The 15,806-nt window shown below is 43.6% G+C and overlaps 1 long non-coding RNA gene across 1 annotated transcript; it reads right to left on the bottom strand.

Annotated features, from left to right (window-relative positions):
• Positions 1-1,468: 1,468 nt before the first annotated feature.
• LOC138352356 (uncharacterized) lies at positions 1,469-13,852 on the bottom strand. Its single transcript, XR_011222773.1, has 3 exons — positions 13,488-13,852; positions 8,955-9,007; positions 1,469-2,325 (listed from the first exon to the last, which is right to left on the bottom strand). It is a non-coding gene; the product is annotated as an uncharacterized lncRNA (long non-coding RNA).
• Positions 13,853-15,806: the final 1,954 nt, after the last annotated feature.

Consider the following 15,806-nt stretch of genomic DNA (forward strand, 5'->3'; position numbering starts at 1 on the left):
TACCCCGCCCTGCCTTGGTGACTCTCTATTACTCCCTTATCTATCCATATCTCAACTATGGTATTTGTGCTTGGGGCTCTACTACCCAAAATCATTTACGTCCTCTAATTACTCAACACTCAACATGTTCCTGCTGCACAATCTTTCCTTCCTTCGAGGATACATCTATCCTACTTGGACCCGTCCTGGAGTCTCTCAGATGAGGCTTCATGCAGCATAGATAGGAACCAGCATTGTGGTTTACAGTTTTGATATTCCAAGAGTACAAACTAGAAGTGCTCTACAAATCAAGGGACCCAGAATGTGGAATGACCTTCCCAACCATGTTAAAGACTGTACCTCAGCTCTACCTAATAAATTCCCTGTAACCTACCTTATCCCTCTATTGTCAACCCATGTCTGTTTTTTTTAAACAATGCTGTTTGTCGACCTAATTGTATTTGTGCTGCTTTTTCAGCCATGTTTCCCCCCTTTTTTATCTCTATTTTTATTTGTTCTCAACACATTTTATTCTTTATACTCAATTAGTATTAAGCTTTAGTCTTTTAAGTTTTTCATGCCCGAAACGCTTTGCCTAATAGTGGCTTTAGGCATTGTATGTACTAGCCCTATCTATAATTCCATCACTCTTTGTAAAATCTCTTGTATGTATGTACCTTACCTAAATAAACATTTGATGTTAGTTTGTTCGTTGACATCCATAAGTGGACTTTTTTTTAATTCATTATTCACAACATTATTTAGTGTATGTGGGTTGAGGTCTGAATAGATAAGGGTAGTATCGTCAGCAAACAATATAGGTTTGAGAATATTAGAGACATTAGGCAGATCGTTTATATATATAAGAAATAGAAGAGGTCCTAAGATACTGCCCTGTGGCACTCCAACGGTAATTGGTAGAGTGGAAGAAGTTGTATCATAGATGGTTACATCTTGGTGTCTGTCACTAAGATAGGATCGGATGTAGTCAAGGGCAAGGCCTCGGATTCCATAATGCTGGAGTTTAAGTAAGAGGTAGTTGTGATTAACAGTATCAAAGGCTTTTCTTAGGTCAATGAAGAGTCCAATCGGAAACTCATTTTTGTCAAGGGCTGAGTAGATAACGTCAAGGAGACTAATGATTGCATCGTTGGTGCTCTTTTGGGACCGGAAGCCAAACTGGCAGGGGCTGAGTATGTCGAATTTTACGAGGTAGGAATAGAGCTGTTTGTAAATAATTTTTTCAAATATTTTTGATAGAATGGGTAAATTTGATATTGGTCTATAATTGTTTATGTCCGCCGGATTGCCTCCTTTATGGACTGGCGTTACTCTTGCTTTTTTGAGGATATCAGGGAAGGTGTGACACTCTATAGATTTGTTGAACAGTAGTGCTATGGGTGGGGCAAGGGCATGGGAGGCTCGTCTCTTGTACACAATGGACGGAGTTTCACTAGATACTAGATAACAGACTGAACAAAAAGAGTGATTTTAAGTGATGTAATGCATTTCTGGAAGTACTCAAGGTGGGGTAGTGCAAAGAATACGTGGTCGTTTTTTGTCTAGCGGTACAGTGTATGTGAAATTTCTCCACATGAGTGCTGCTTCTCTAAGCGAATATCCCTTCTATATGTAGGTGCTTCTCTCCTATGGCAGTGTTCCTTCTTCATGTTAGGGCTCCTTTGTTATGTTATCCAGGCCTTCTTTCCCATGCCGGTCCTTGTCCACCACGCACGAAGTATTGCCCTGGTACTCTTGAACTACTACCGGTTACTTGTGGAGGTTGCTCCGCCTCAGTCACTACCCTGGACTTATTCCACGCTGGTCCTTCTCCCCCACGCACAAAATGCTCCCCTGGCACTCTTGAACTACTACCGGTTACTTGTGGTGGTTGCTCCGCCTCAGTCACTACCCTGGACTTATTCCACGCTGGTCCTTCTCCCCCACGCACGAAATGCTCCCCTGGTACTCTTGAACTACTACCGGTTGCTTGTGGTGGTTGCTCCGCCTCAGTCACTACCCTGGACTTATTCCACGCTGGTCCTTCTCCCCCACGCACAAAGTGCTCCCCTGGTACTCTTGAACTACTACCGGTTACTTGTGGTGGTTGCTCCGCCTCAGTCACTACCCTGGACTTATTCCATGCTGGTCCTTCTCCCCCACGCACGAAATGCTCCCCTGGTACTCTTGAACTACTACCGGTTAGTTCTTCAGTCTTTCTACTGCTTCTTTTCCACGCTGGTCCTTCTCTCACATGCATGAAGAACCCGGTGTTCTCGGGGCTCCTTGCCAACCTTGCGGTTTTAAAATGTGAAGAACTTGCTGCAAAGTCTGATGCAAGTGTACCTGTGAAGGACGAAAGACTTTATAGTAGTCAAATTAGGCTCGAAACAGGCTGAACCTAGACATTCAAAATAACATGATGGTACCAATGTAAAAATGTTCATGGTGCCCAACTGAATGCTTCCTGTTGGAAATTTCCAACACTGATACATCTCTATTGTATCACAATACACTATTGTTGTATATTAACCACAATATCAATTAACCTTACTAATTGTAATACTAACATAAATTAATATTTCTTTATCTGCGCATGAATTGTTGAAATTCTCACGACACAGAGAGGCAGGATTGCGTCAGATAATGTCTATCTAGACACATTTATTACCAATATGTTAGAGGATTGAATATGGTTTTCTACTTTTATCAGTATACTGTATAATAATTAGTTACTGATAATATAACTCCTAATGATCCAATAACCGAGAGTTATTAACTAAGATTATCCCTAAACAACAGTTTTATCTGTTACATACGAACGCCATGAAAATACTTCCCATTTCTCGTTAATAACGAAACGGTGCTTAATCAACACTATCTAGCGAGAATATAAACAATATAGTTCCCTACAATTGCAACCCTATTCTTTTAGAGCATTACTTTAATAATTACAAGGAAAAGAATTCTCCGTGATTACTAAATTCTATTGTGAATGCGAGGAGGGGGTTGAGGGAGACGCGAGCGGCGAGCCGCCATTAGTCCTCACGTGTTCGACTAGCGATCAGGAAGGGAAGACGCGTGGTGGTGTGAATAAAGAGTTTTCCAACACTAATTACGTTACAACTCCACCAATAGGCACCAATTACCTCCCCACGTGTTCTACAGTGCCCTACCAGTTAATAACGCATCAACAATTGAAGTCATGGCCCGTAATTACGCGTACACAACAGTGGACGCTTGGGACTGGCAGACGTGGTTTCGGCAGACTTTAGTATTTGATACACTCATGTTAAGTATACCTTTCTAGTCTGATGCATCACTCCAGATTGTATATTTGTGGGTAGTCTGTCATTACGATGTAAACCCAATAACAACACAACGTTAGTTGATTTTCTTCATATATTTCAATTTCAATGAATATTGAAATAATTTATAGCCTAATACAATGCTACTTAATTTTCCCTGATTGCAGCGTGTTGACGAGGAGTTAACAAGTTGTCTCTCATCACTCACGATAATTTCCACGGGTTTCTTCCTTATTGGGAGCATGTGGTCACGAGGACGAGTAACGAAACGGAATTACATAAGTCGTCTTACAGCTAAGACACCCGCTTTCGTATAAATTTAGCTAAGATTTTTAGTAGTTTCTATATAAATTCACATATAGGATTTTTACAGTGAATAATTTAATGCCAGAATTTATGGCTTAATGTTTAAGGTGTTTTGCTCTTATTGTTGCTCAATAATTCATAATCTTTTAATATATTCATTATTTGAGGTATCATATCTTTGAATCTATATTAGTTTAGATTTTCTATGTTACTAATTCAACAATGAACTGGTGACGAACCCACACTGGTTCCTAGATATATATGAACTTCTAGAAATACCCCCCCCCCCAAATGTTGATATTTGAGGCTTTAACTTTAATTAATTAATAACACAGTCTATTCATTATTTTCAAGTGATTGTTAAGTTAATTATCGTACATAGGCACTGCCATGGTTCTATAGTGTCAATCTAATAATCACCTTTGTTTTCCCTCTTTTCTCAAAAGTGGGTGGTCTTTCGATTTATCTTAAACATAATAATCAAATAATCTAATATTTAAGTTAAAGCCCCAGATACCCAACACTTCCAAGATAATCCCAAAAAATCTCGCTGTGAGTTTTGCGCCATTTTGAAAAAGAAGTCGGCCATATTGGATTTTTGTGAGGGTTTGCGAAAACACCTACAACAGACAAACTAATTGACCTGGAAGATTGATTTTTTAAATGTGCTTTAGTAGTAATATAATATTGTTCACCATTTTTGTTCATCTTTTTGACCATTTTATGATACAAAAAATATTTTTGCTACATTTTCTGCTTAAAACGTTACGTTTCTCTTCAATAAAATGTAAATAATGAATTATTAAAACAAAACAGTCTTTGAATAAAAGTTGTAGAGCATAAAAAGTGTTGCAGATATCGTATGTCAACCCGTCTTTAGATCAAGTCCATTAATTGCATCCAGCGTTGCATTGACCCCCAAGGACGCATTCATCATTTTTTTTTTTTTAGATATATACAAGAGTTGTTACATTCTTGTAGAGCCACTAGTACGCATAGCGTTTCGGGCAGGTCCCTGGAATACGATCCCCGCCGCGAAGAATCGTTGTTACAACCAAGTACATATTTTACTGTTGAGTTAAATAGAGGCTACAGTTAAGGATTTGCGCCCAGTAAATCCTCCCCGGCCAGGATACGAACCCATGACAAAGCGCTCACGGAACGCCAGGCGAGTGTCTTACCACTACACCACGGAGACTAAATAACATGCTGAATAACATTTTTAACATGCTGTTCATCCAACATAGGAATTTTCTCAAATATAAATAAATATTATTATATATTAGCATATTATACATATTTAGGCACTGGTTAGGTAAGGTTGAATGTTTAGATTCTGTTGGCGATTATTTGTATTTGTAGTACGTGGGTGAAGCATTTACAACGTTGTAGTTCGAACAAGAGTCGTCAGCGAAGCACTTGTTCCGGAAATGTTCGAACGTCATCAGTTCTAAGTCTTATGTAAACCGTTTTTCATTCATAAACAGTGGGGTTTGGCGGGTGCATGGAAAGGACTTTGGGTCTTTGTTTAGAGGATGGGCTGCTTATATAGTTATACTTCAACCCGACCTTACACTACACTGTTTACAGCAGCGGCCGTCCTCCCCAGACGCATTCATAAATTTTATCATCCTGTGTATTAAAAATTGGTTTGTTCTCATATATAAATATATATTAATATAAATAAGAATTCTATGTATAGTTAGGCATAGGCTAGATTAGGTTACGTGTTTAGGTTCTGTTGGCGATTATTTGTATTTGAAGTTCGTGGGTGAAGCATTTATAGAATTGTGGTTCGAACAAAGGACATGATAGAAGCACGTGTTTCGGAAGTGTTCGGACGTCATCAGTTGTGAGTCATGTGTAAACCGCTTTCATTTATAAACGGGGGGGTTTGGCGGCTGGATAAACGAGCTTGGTTCTTCGTTTGCGAGGAGGGGCTGTATACTTTTATAAATTGCATGTGAGTGTGTGGAAGGGTTTGTGTTCAGGCCTCCGCGCTACCTGAGCAGCCCGTCCTCCAAACAAAGACCCCAAAAGTGATTCCATACACCCTCCAAACGCCAAGTTTATGAATGAAAAACGGTTTAAACACGACTCACAACTGCTGACGTCCGAACACTTCCGAAACACGTGCTTCTCATCTAGATATCATCTGATATTATGGTTGTTGTATTGAGTGCATTTTCAACTGCATTATTCCTTAAATTGATCCTCATTTTGTGCTTCAGTGAACCAATGTATAACCCTGAAATGTTACCCTAATATACCTAGTAATCCTTGTTCATTATTGTGTATTGTTATTATTGTGTATTATTCTAATCTGCTTTTGTGTCAAAATTTCTTGCAATGTACCTGTAAAAAAATTTTGTCAACTTCACCGTAATTATTCTACTTAAAATTATCTGTACCTGTAAAGTAAAGCTGTAAAGTACCTGTAAACATTTTTTATCTATTTTACTGTGAATTATCTAAAAATTATCTGTTAGTTTAAGGACTTGCCCGAAACGCTATGCGTGCTAGTGGCTTTACAAGAATGTAAAAATCAACTTAATTTCTATGTTTTCTGTTAACCCCCAATGTACCTTCTTGTATAAAAAAAAAATTATATTTGAGAAAATTCTCGTTTTGAATGAACAGCATGTAAAAATTTATGAATGAGTCTGTGGGGTCGACCGCTGGATGGAATGGACTTGAGTCGAGGACGGGTTGTCCTGAGAGCTGCGGCACGGGCCCCCGGCCTGCCCTTTGGCGCATGTAGTTGGCATGGATTTTTATTTTTCGTTCTTACACTAGCATGCATAGCTTTTCGGGCAGGTCTTTAATCTTAGTTTTCCCTGGAATACGACCCGCCAAATCGTTAAACAACCAGGTACCCATTCCCAGCTGGATGAACAGAGGCTACAGTTAAGGATTGAGGATTGGCACCCCAGTCAATCCTCCCCAACCAGGATACGAACCTAGGCCAAATCACTCACAAAGCGTGGGGCGAATGTGATAACACTGCGCAGTCCGTCCTCCAAAGAAAGACCCAAAAGTGATTTCATGCACCCGCCAAACCCCCTGTTTATGAATGAAAAACGGTTTACACACGACCAACCCGTCTTCGACTCAAGTCCATTACATCCAGCGGTCGACCCCATAGATGCATTCATTAACTTTTTATGCTGTTCATTCAAAATGGGAATTTTCTCAAATATAAATTATTAGTATAATATATTAGCATATTGTGCATATAGAGGCATAGGTTTGGTTAGGTGTTCAGGTTCTGTCGGCGATTATTTGTATTTGTAGTACGTGGTGAAGCATTTACAGCGTTGTGGTTCGAATGAAATTCGTCAGTGAAGCACTTGTTCCGGAAGTGTTCGAATGTCATCAGTTGTGAGTCGTGTGTAAACTGTTTTTCATTCATAAACACCTGGGGGTTTGGCGGGTGTATGGAATCACTTTTGGGTCTTTGTTTGGAAGACGGGCTGCACACAACTCACAATTGATTTCGTTCGATCACTTCCAGAACAAGTGCTTCACTGACGAGTTTTGTTGGAACCACAACACTGTAAATGCTTCACCCACGCACTACAAATACAAATAATCGCCGACAGAACCTGAACACCTAACCAAACCTATGCCTCTATATGCACAATATGCTAATATATAATAATACTAATTTATATTTGAGAAAATTCCCATTTTGAATGAACCGCATGTAAAAATTTATTAATGCGTCTGTGGGGTCGACCGCTGGATGTAATGGACTTGAGTCGAGGACGGGTTGCACTGTGCCACGGGAACTGCACGGAAAAGTTGGCAGTCTATGCGAAGAATAGCATAATGCATATGCTAATGGGGACGGTCATATTCTTGAGCAGTTCGTGTACATTTGTTGACCCTTCATACTTTATCTACTCTTCTCCTTGAGGAAAGAGCAGAGGATAACTCTTTAACTCAACACCTAGTGCTCATGGCGCAGTTGTAACACATTCGCCTCGACCTTTGCGAGCAATTTGGACTGGATTCATATCCTGGCCCCGGGATGTTTTTTGTTGTTTTAGATTCAGCAACTGGAACAATATTTCCATGTAGCACGGGCTATAGTGAGCCCGTATGGGCCGGGGAGCACTGACTAGGCGCCAATCCTTAACAATATTCCTCTGTTCACCCAGCAGTGAATGGGTACCTGGTTGTTAAACGAAATGGCGGGTCGTATTCCAGAGAAAATTAAGATTAAGGACCTGACCGAAACGCTATGAATGTTAGTGGCTTTACAAGAATGAAAGAACTCTTGTATGTAATATATATATATATATATATATATATATATATATATATATATATATATATATTATATATATATATATATATATATATATATATATATATATATATATATATATATATATATATATATATATATATATATATATATAGAGTCTTCTGCTTTTCTGGTCCACGGTTCGAGGCTCCGATGGTGGAGGGGTCACCATTGGAACAGGTAGTGAAGGTAACCACTACTATAACAGGTGGTGCAGGGAGTCATCACTGGAACAGATGGTGAAGGTAACCACTACTATAACAGGTGGTGCAGGGGGGTCATCACTGGAACAGATGGTGAAGGTAACCACTACTATAACAGGTGGTGCAGGGGGGTCATCACTGGAACAGATGGTGAAGGTAACCACTACTATAACAGGTGGTGCAGGGGGTCATCACTGGAACAGATGGTGAAGGTAACCACTACTATAACAGGTGGTGCAGGGGGTCATCACTGGAACAGATGGTGAAGGTAACCACTACTATAACAGGTGGTGCAGGGGGTCATCACTGGAACAGATGGTGAAGGTAACCACTACTATAACAGGTGGTGCAGGGGGGTCATCACTGGAACAGATGGTGAAGGTAACCACTACTATAACAGGTGGTGCAGGGAGTCATCACTGGAACAGATGGTGAAGGTAACCACTACTATAACAGGTGGTGCAGGGGGTCATCACTGGAACAGATGGTGAAGGTAACCACTACTATAACAGGTGGTGCAGGGGGTCATCACTGGAACAGATGGTGAAGGTAACCACTACTATAACAGGTGGTGCAGGGGGTCATCACTGGAACAGATGGTGAAGGTAACCACTACTATAACAGGTGGTGCAGGGGGGTCATCACTGGAACAGATGGTGAAGGTAACCACTACTATAACAGGTGGTGCAGGGGGGTCATCACTGGAACAGATGGTGAAGGTAACCACTACTATAACAGGTGGTGCAGGGGGTCATCACTGGAACAGATGGTGAAGGTAACCACTACTATAACAGGTGGTGCAGGGGGGTCATCACTGGAACAGATGGTGAAGGGGTCACCACTTACCACTGGGGTCCCCCTGAAGCAGCCCCTTCGCCTCAGTGGTCAGCAACACTGTCCTGTGGTAAGTAATGTAGGTCAATATTAAATTAAATTAATTTGTTTATTCAGGAAAAAATACATATATAGTTGATTTACAAACATAATAGATAGAGCTAGTACATACAATACCTAAAGCCACTAATACGCACAGCGTTTCGTGCAAATATAACATGTTAAGTTACCGATTGTAACAGGTGTAAATGATAGCTATAAATGCTTGTACTCGCTATAATATTGATTACTTAATTGTGTCGGGGACAGGCAGCTAGTGTATATACTGTACATGTTAGACTTATATCGAGTTTCCCGAAGAGTCGAATTAATGACCGCTCTCCAGGCTGCAACTTCACGACTAACTAACTCCTGGGTTTCTATTTACTGTTAGGTAAACAGGAGCATTAGGAGACAGGAAACGTGATCCATCAATTTCTCTCCCGGGATGCGAACCCGGATTTCACAATTGTGAGTCGAGAACGAACCCGACTAATACTGTGGCGCAATTATTCAACTTAGCCATATATATATATATATATATATATATATATATATATATATATATATATATATATATATATATATATATATATATATATATATATATATATATATATATATATATATATATATATACAGCCATTCAATAATGCAGAGTAGATAAAAATGTGATGATTCAGGAATCTATTATGAAGATAAGTTTACCTACAAAAGTGTCATTAATGATAAAGGGGCTCCGGTAGAACAGTCTGCTTCCTTCTCGATTCACAATCGGGAATGTCTAGTTCGAATCCCGGGTGGGAGAGAAATGGTTGGGAGCGTTTCCTATCACCTAATGCCTCTGTTCACCTAACAGTAAGTATACCCCAGGGATTAGTCAGGTTGTTGTGGGGTTGCATCCTGGGGAGGGCCAGTAATTTGACCCTGGGGATGTGGGGGGGACCTCGATATAAGCCTAACATGTATATATATACACTGGCTGCTTGTCACCTGACACAAAGAATTATTATTATTATTATTATTATTATTAGTATGTTTGACAATCTAAATAGACCTTGACAAAATAAGCTCCCAACTAGCCTCTTCATTGACCTGAGAAAGGCCTTTGATACCAAACATCACAAGAACTTTCTACTTTAACTTCATCACTACAAAATTCATGGCCTTGTTCTGAACTATATCCAGTCATATCCCAACAGTCACCAATATGTAGTCATCATTGACATCACCTCTCCCACTCTACCACTGACCATACGTAATCATCACTGACATCACCTCTCCCACTCTACCATCCGGGGTTCAGAGCCTGGCTCGGTTTTGTCGTGGGGCGACAGCCTTACCACTTTCGTTGCTTTCCCTTCGGCTTGAATCTGGCAGTTCGCATGTTAACACGCCTTACCCGGGTCGTGATGACCCGTTTGTGTTTGTTAGGGGGTTCGGGTTCTGGCTTACCTCGACGTCTGGCTTGTCTGGACTCCCAGCCAGTCCGCGTGTCTGCTCGCCAGGGATTTGGTTCTTTCCCAGCTCACTGGGTTCGGGTTCTTGGTAAACTGGAGGAAGTCCCATTTGGTTCCATCTCAGGTTCGGACTTAGCTGGATCTTGTATGGGACTCGGACCGCTTCCTTGTCTCTCCGTCCCGCTGTCCTGTCTTCCGGATCACTCGTCGGTTGTACAAGCAGCTGTACAGGAGTCTGAACTTCACCGTGTTGGTCCACCCGTCGGGTCGTATCTGGCTTCGGCGGTTGTTCTGATTCCTTCGGGGACGTCCATTCCGCCGCTCTCACGAACGCTGGGTTCGGGCCCCGGGAGCCGTGCGTCGGGTGCTGCATCGCCGGCTTCCTCTGGGTTTTTAGGAGTTCAGTGCTGTGGCACCTACCCGAGCCCTTGCTCGATGTGTTCACGGATGCGTCGTCTCTCGACTGTGGCTTTGTGACCAGTGCTATTGACCCACTGGTCACCCCTCAGGGTCCAACCCGTCCTCGACTCAAATCCATTACATCCAGCGGTCGCCCCCACAGACGCATTCATAAATTTTAACATGCTATTCATTCAAAACAAGAATTTTCTCAAATATAAATTAATGTTATAATATATTAGCATATTGTGCATATATAGGCATAGGTTAGGTTAGGTTAGGTGTTTAGGTTCGGATGGCGATTATTTGCATTTGTAGTACGTGGGTGAAGCATTTATAGCGATGTGGTTCGAACAAAACTCGCCAGTGAAGCACTTGTTCCGGAAGTGTTCTAACGAAATCAGTTGTGAGTCGTGTGTAAACCGTTTTTCATTCATAAACAGGGGGTTTGGCGGGTGCATGGAATCACTTTTGGATCTTTGTTTGGAGGACGGGCTGCAGGGTCGGTGAGGTCTGTTCTTCCGTCGGGTTCACAGCACGGTGCGGGGGTTTGAGGTGGTGTGGTATTCGCTTCTGAGGGTTCGCGTTTGCTCGCGGATCGATGATCCGGCTTCATTCGGACTGCTTCCCAGTGGTTCATTGTCTGAACCGCGGGGGTTCGATGCGGTCCTTGGTTCTTTGAGGCTGGCCGCTTCGGATGTCTCGTCTGCAGAGTTCTTGGGGTTTGGCTTTCCTAGCAGTTCATATCCTGGGAGTGTCTAACGTCCTGGCGGGCGGCCTGTCCCGTTTCATTTCCCTGTCCACGGAATAGACGGTCGGTGCCGACTCATTCCGTTGGCTCTTCCCCCGGTTCGATTGTTGCTCCAGGACCTGGCTCCCTTGGGGACTTACCAGGAGAGAGAAGGTCTGTTGGCCCCTTGGTTTCAGGCGCTGCTTGCTTGGTGTCCAAACCCGAGGGTCTTCCCGCGGCTCCACCTCTTTCAGCAGATCAGTTCGGACTGGTACGTGGCTGGTTCGATCTTCTCGTCCGGTCTTCGCGTCTGGTCTTTTTGACGCGGGTTTATCACCATTTATATGATGATCAGGTGGCTTCGTTGATGTTGTCCCACCTGCGAGTTTCGTCTCGGCGGCAGTATGAGGTTTCCAGGCGGTTCTTTCGGCACTTCTTGACTCTTCGTAGATTGTCTTCGATTTCTGATCGAGTTGTTTTGTCCTTCCTCTCTTGATTGTTTCAGGAGCGTCATCTTATGCAAAATACTGTCACCTCGTATCGTGCGGTGCTGGTGGAGCCTCTGAAGGTGACCTAGGAACACCTCTAGGTCTGAAGGTGACCTAGGAACACCTCTAGGTCTGAAGGTGACCTAGGAACACCTCTGGTCTGAAGGTGACCTAGGAACACCTCTGGTCTGAAGGTGACCTAGGAACACCTCTAGGTCTGAAGGTGACCTAGGAACACCTCTAGGTCTGAAGGTGACCTAGGAACACCTCTGGTCTGAAGGTGACCTAGGAACACCTCTGGTCTGAAGGTGACCTAGGAACACCTCTAGGTCTGAAGGTGACCTAGGAACACCTCTAGGTCTGAAGGTGACCTAGGAACACCTCTGGTCTGAAGGTGACCTAGGAACACCTCTGGTCTGAAGGTGACCTAGGAACACCTCTAGGTCTGAAGGTGACCTAGGAACATCTCTAGGTCTGAAGGTGACCTAGGAACACCTCTGGTCTGAAGGTGACCTAGGAACACCTCTGGTCTGAAGGTGACCTAGGAACACCTCTAGGTCTGAAGGTGACCTAGGAACACCTCTGGTCTGAAGGTGACCTAGGAACACCTCTAGGTCTGAAGGTGACCTAGGAACATCTCTAGGTCTGAAGGTGACCTAGGAACACCTCTGGTCTGAAGGTGACCTAGGAACACCTCTAGGTCTGAAGGTGACCTAGGAACACCTCTGGTCTGAAGGTGACCTAGGAACACCTCTGGTCTGAAGGTGACCTAGGAACATCTCTAGGTCTGAAGGTGACCTAGGAACACCTCTAGGTCTGAAGGTGACCTAGGAACACCTCTAGGTCTGAAGGTGACCTAGGAACACCTCTAGGTCTGAAGGTGACCTAGGAACACCTCTGGTCTGAAGGTGACCTAGGAACATCTCTAGGTCTGAAGGTGACCTAGGAACACCTCTAGGTCTGAAGGTGACCTAGGAACACCTCTGGTCTGAAGGTGACCTTGGGGCATCCCTGACGTGCAGGTGACCTGAGGGCAGCGCTGGTCCAAGAGCGCTCTCGAACCCACAAACAAAGAACAATCCAGTTATGTTGCCCAGCGCTCAAAATATCTCACAACTAACTTCTGGCACGATAGCATTAGCTAAGTTACTGCATAAAGTTGAGAAATTAAATTATTTAAAGTCTGATAAATATATATAACGAATAGTTTAAAAAAAACATATTTTTCGTTTGTTTCTAAGCCGCCATCTTGATGGAGGTACATCTTTGTAAAGATTTGGTTTAAGCATCTAAAGGGAATCTCTGGTTTAAATCTGCAATATAAATGTAGCAAATATTTGTGAAACCTTACTTAGAAGAGTTACGCTGCTCTTTAGGTGTCACAAGTAATATAAAGAGAATAAACGTGAGGTGAAGTGGTAAGACTTACAAGCCGACGAGGCGGAGAAGGAGGTGGTGGGCGACCATCTTGCTCGAGAAGTGCCGAAGCGACTGATTCTCTCCTCTCTTCTGCTTGTTTATACCTCGCGCCCTCCAAGGTGACCCCGAGGGCTCCCCCAGGGGCTCTGTAGTCTTCAGAAGGGTGTGTTCTCACCTGGTTGTGCTTGCGGGGGGTTGAGCTTCGGCTCTATGATCCCGTCTGTGTGTGTGGAGAGCAGTATGACTTTCAGGAGTGTGTGGGGGGGCTCTATTGCCTTCAGGAGGGTGTGTGGGGGCTCTGTTGCCTTCAGGAGGAGGTGTGTGTGTGTGGCTCTGTTACCTTCAGGAGGGTGTGTGGGGGCTCTGTTACCTTCAGGAGGGTGTGTGGGGGCTCTGTTACCTTCAGGAGGGTGTGTGGGGCTCTGTTACCTTCAGGAGGGTGTGTGGGGCTCTGTTACCTTCAGGAGGGTGTGTGGGGGCTCTGTTACCTTCAGGAGGGTGTGTGTGGGGCTCTGTTACCTTCAGGAGGGTGTGTGGGGGCTCTGTTACCTTCAGGAGGGTGTGTGGGGCTCTGTTACCTTCAGGAGGGTGTGTGGGGCTCTGTTACCTTCAGGAGGGTGTGTGGGGGCTCTGTTACCTTCAGGAGGAGGGTGTGTGGGGCTCTGTTACCTTCAGGAGGGTGTGTGTGGGGCTCTGTTACCTTCAGGAGGGTGTGTGGGGGCTCTGTTACCTTCAGGAGGGTGTGTGGGGCTCTGTTACCTTCAGGAGGGTGTGTGGGGGCTCTGTTACCTTCAGGAGGGTGTGTGGGGCTCTGTTACCTTCAGGAGGGTGTGTGGGGGCTCTGTTACCTTCAGGAGGGTGTGTGGGGCTCTGTTACCTTCAGGAGGGTGTGTGGGGGCTCTGTTACCTTCAGGAGGGTGTGTGGGGGGCTCTATTACCTTCAGGAGGGTGTGGGGGGGCTCTGTTACCTTCAGGAGGGTGTGTGGGGGACTCTGTTACCTTCAGGAGTAGTGTGTGTGGGGGCTCTGGCCCTTAAGAACAGCATGTTTGTGAGCCCACAACACGCCCACACACACACACATCCCTGGTGCTTAACCTGCATAACATCACGAACTGTTCAGTGTTTTATTTCACATGTTCAGGTCCTCTTAATTATGTTATGGCTAGTCTCGTGAGCCAAGTTATACAGTCTCTCTAACATCCACGTTTTCTCTCGACTTGAGTCGTGCCAGAGTCGTCGAGCGTGAAGCCTCGAACGACGACTCTAGACTTTTCCAATGTGTGAAGAGTCACAGTCTAGTGACTCTTCATTGAGGCGACGCCTTGCTTCATAAATAAATAAATAAATAAATAAATAAATAAATGTTTATTTAGGTAAGGTACATACATACAAGAAATTTTTACAAAGATTGGTGGACTTATAGATAGAGCTAGTACATACAATGCCTAAAGCCACTATTACGCAAAGCATTTCGGGCATAATAACTGGTATCAGTTATCATAATAACTGGTATCATAACTGGTATCTAGAGCAGCTTACTAGCAGGAGCCACGGCGCGGGACCTGGTGGTATTACTCGCGTCTAGAGTTGACTTCTAGAGGTTAATTTATCATCGTCTTCGATGATAAATTAATGCTAGACACAATATCTCAGGAGATTCTGGTGGATATTGGTCGTGCCTTGAAATTAGCATTGGGGATTAAATTGGTGTCGGTTATGCCAGTGTGTTTATAGATGAGTAGATAAGATGTTGTTAACATAGCGGCCCACAGAGGACACGCAATTTGAGTTAGAAATGTTCTCCGTCTCAGCCATGTTTATTTAACATTAGTGTGTAGGTTAACTTAATTCTAATATACAAAGTTGGGGTTTCTCAGTTTTTATGCAGTGTCATAAATAGTTCACTCAACCAGTGGGAGACGTGGGAGTGCGTGGGAGATGTGGGAGTGCGTGGGAGACGTGGGAGTGCGTGGGAGACGTGGGAGTGCGTGGGAGATGTGGGAGTGCGTGGGAGACGTGGGAGTGCGTGGGAGACGTGGGAGTGCATGGGAGGTCTTTCATGAACGTCTTAACTCTCTCCTTAAGATTGCTGCCTAATTACTCCACTAATTAAAAGGGGAACATGTCGTTCTCATCAGATAATCAGAAATTCCATATATTAATGGTCTTAGTACTACAGTCGGGTTCGTTCTAGACTCAATCGGGAATTCCGGGTTCGAGTGCCGGACAGGACAGAAATGGTTTGACACGTTCCCTATCACCTAATACCTCTGTTCACCTATCAGTAAATAGGTACCCAGGAGATAGTCAGCTTGTTGTTGTTTTTGT

Source organism: Procambarus clarkii, chromosome 53 (genome assembly GCF_040958095.1).
Source record: "Procambarus clarkii isolate CNS0578487 chromosome 53, FALCON_Pclarkii_2.0, whole genome shotgun sequence".
In the NCBI taxonomy this organism is placed as follows: Eukaryota; Metazoa; Arthropoda; class Malacostraca; order Decapoda; family Cambaridae; genus Procambarus; species Procambarus clarkii.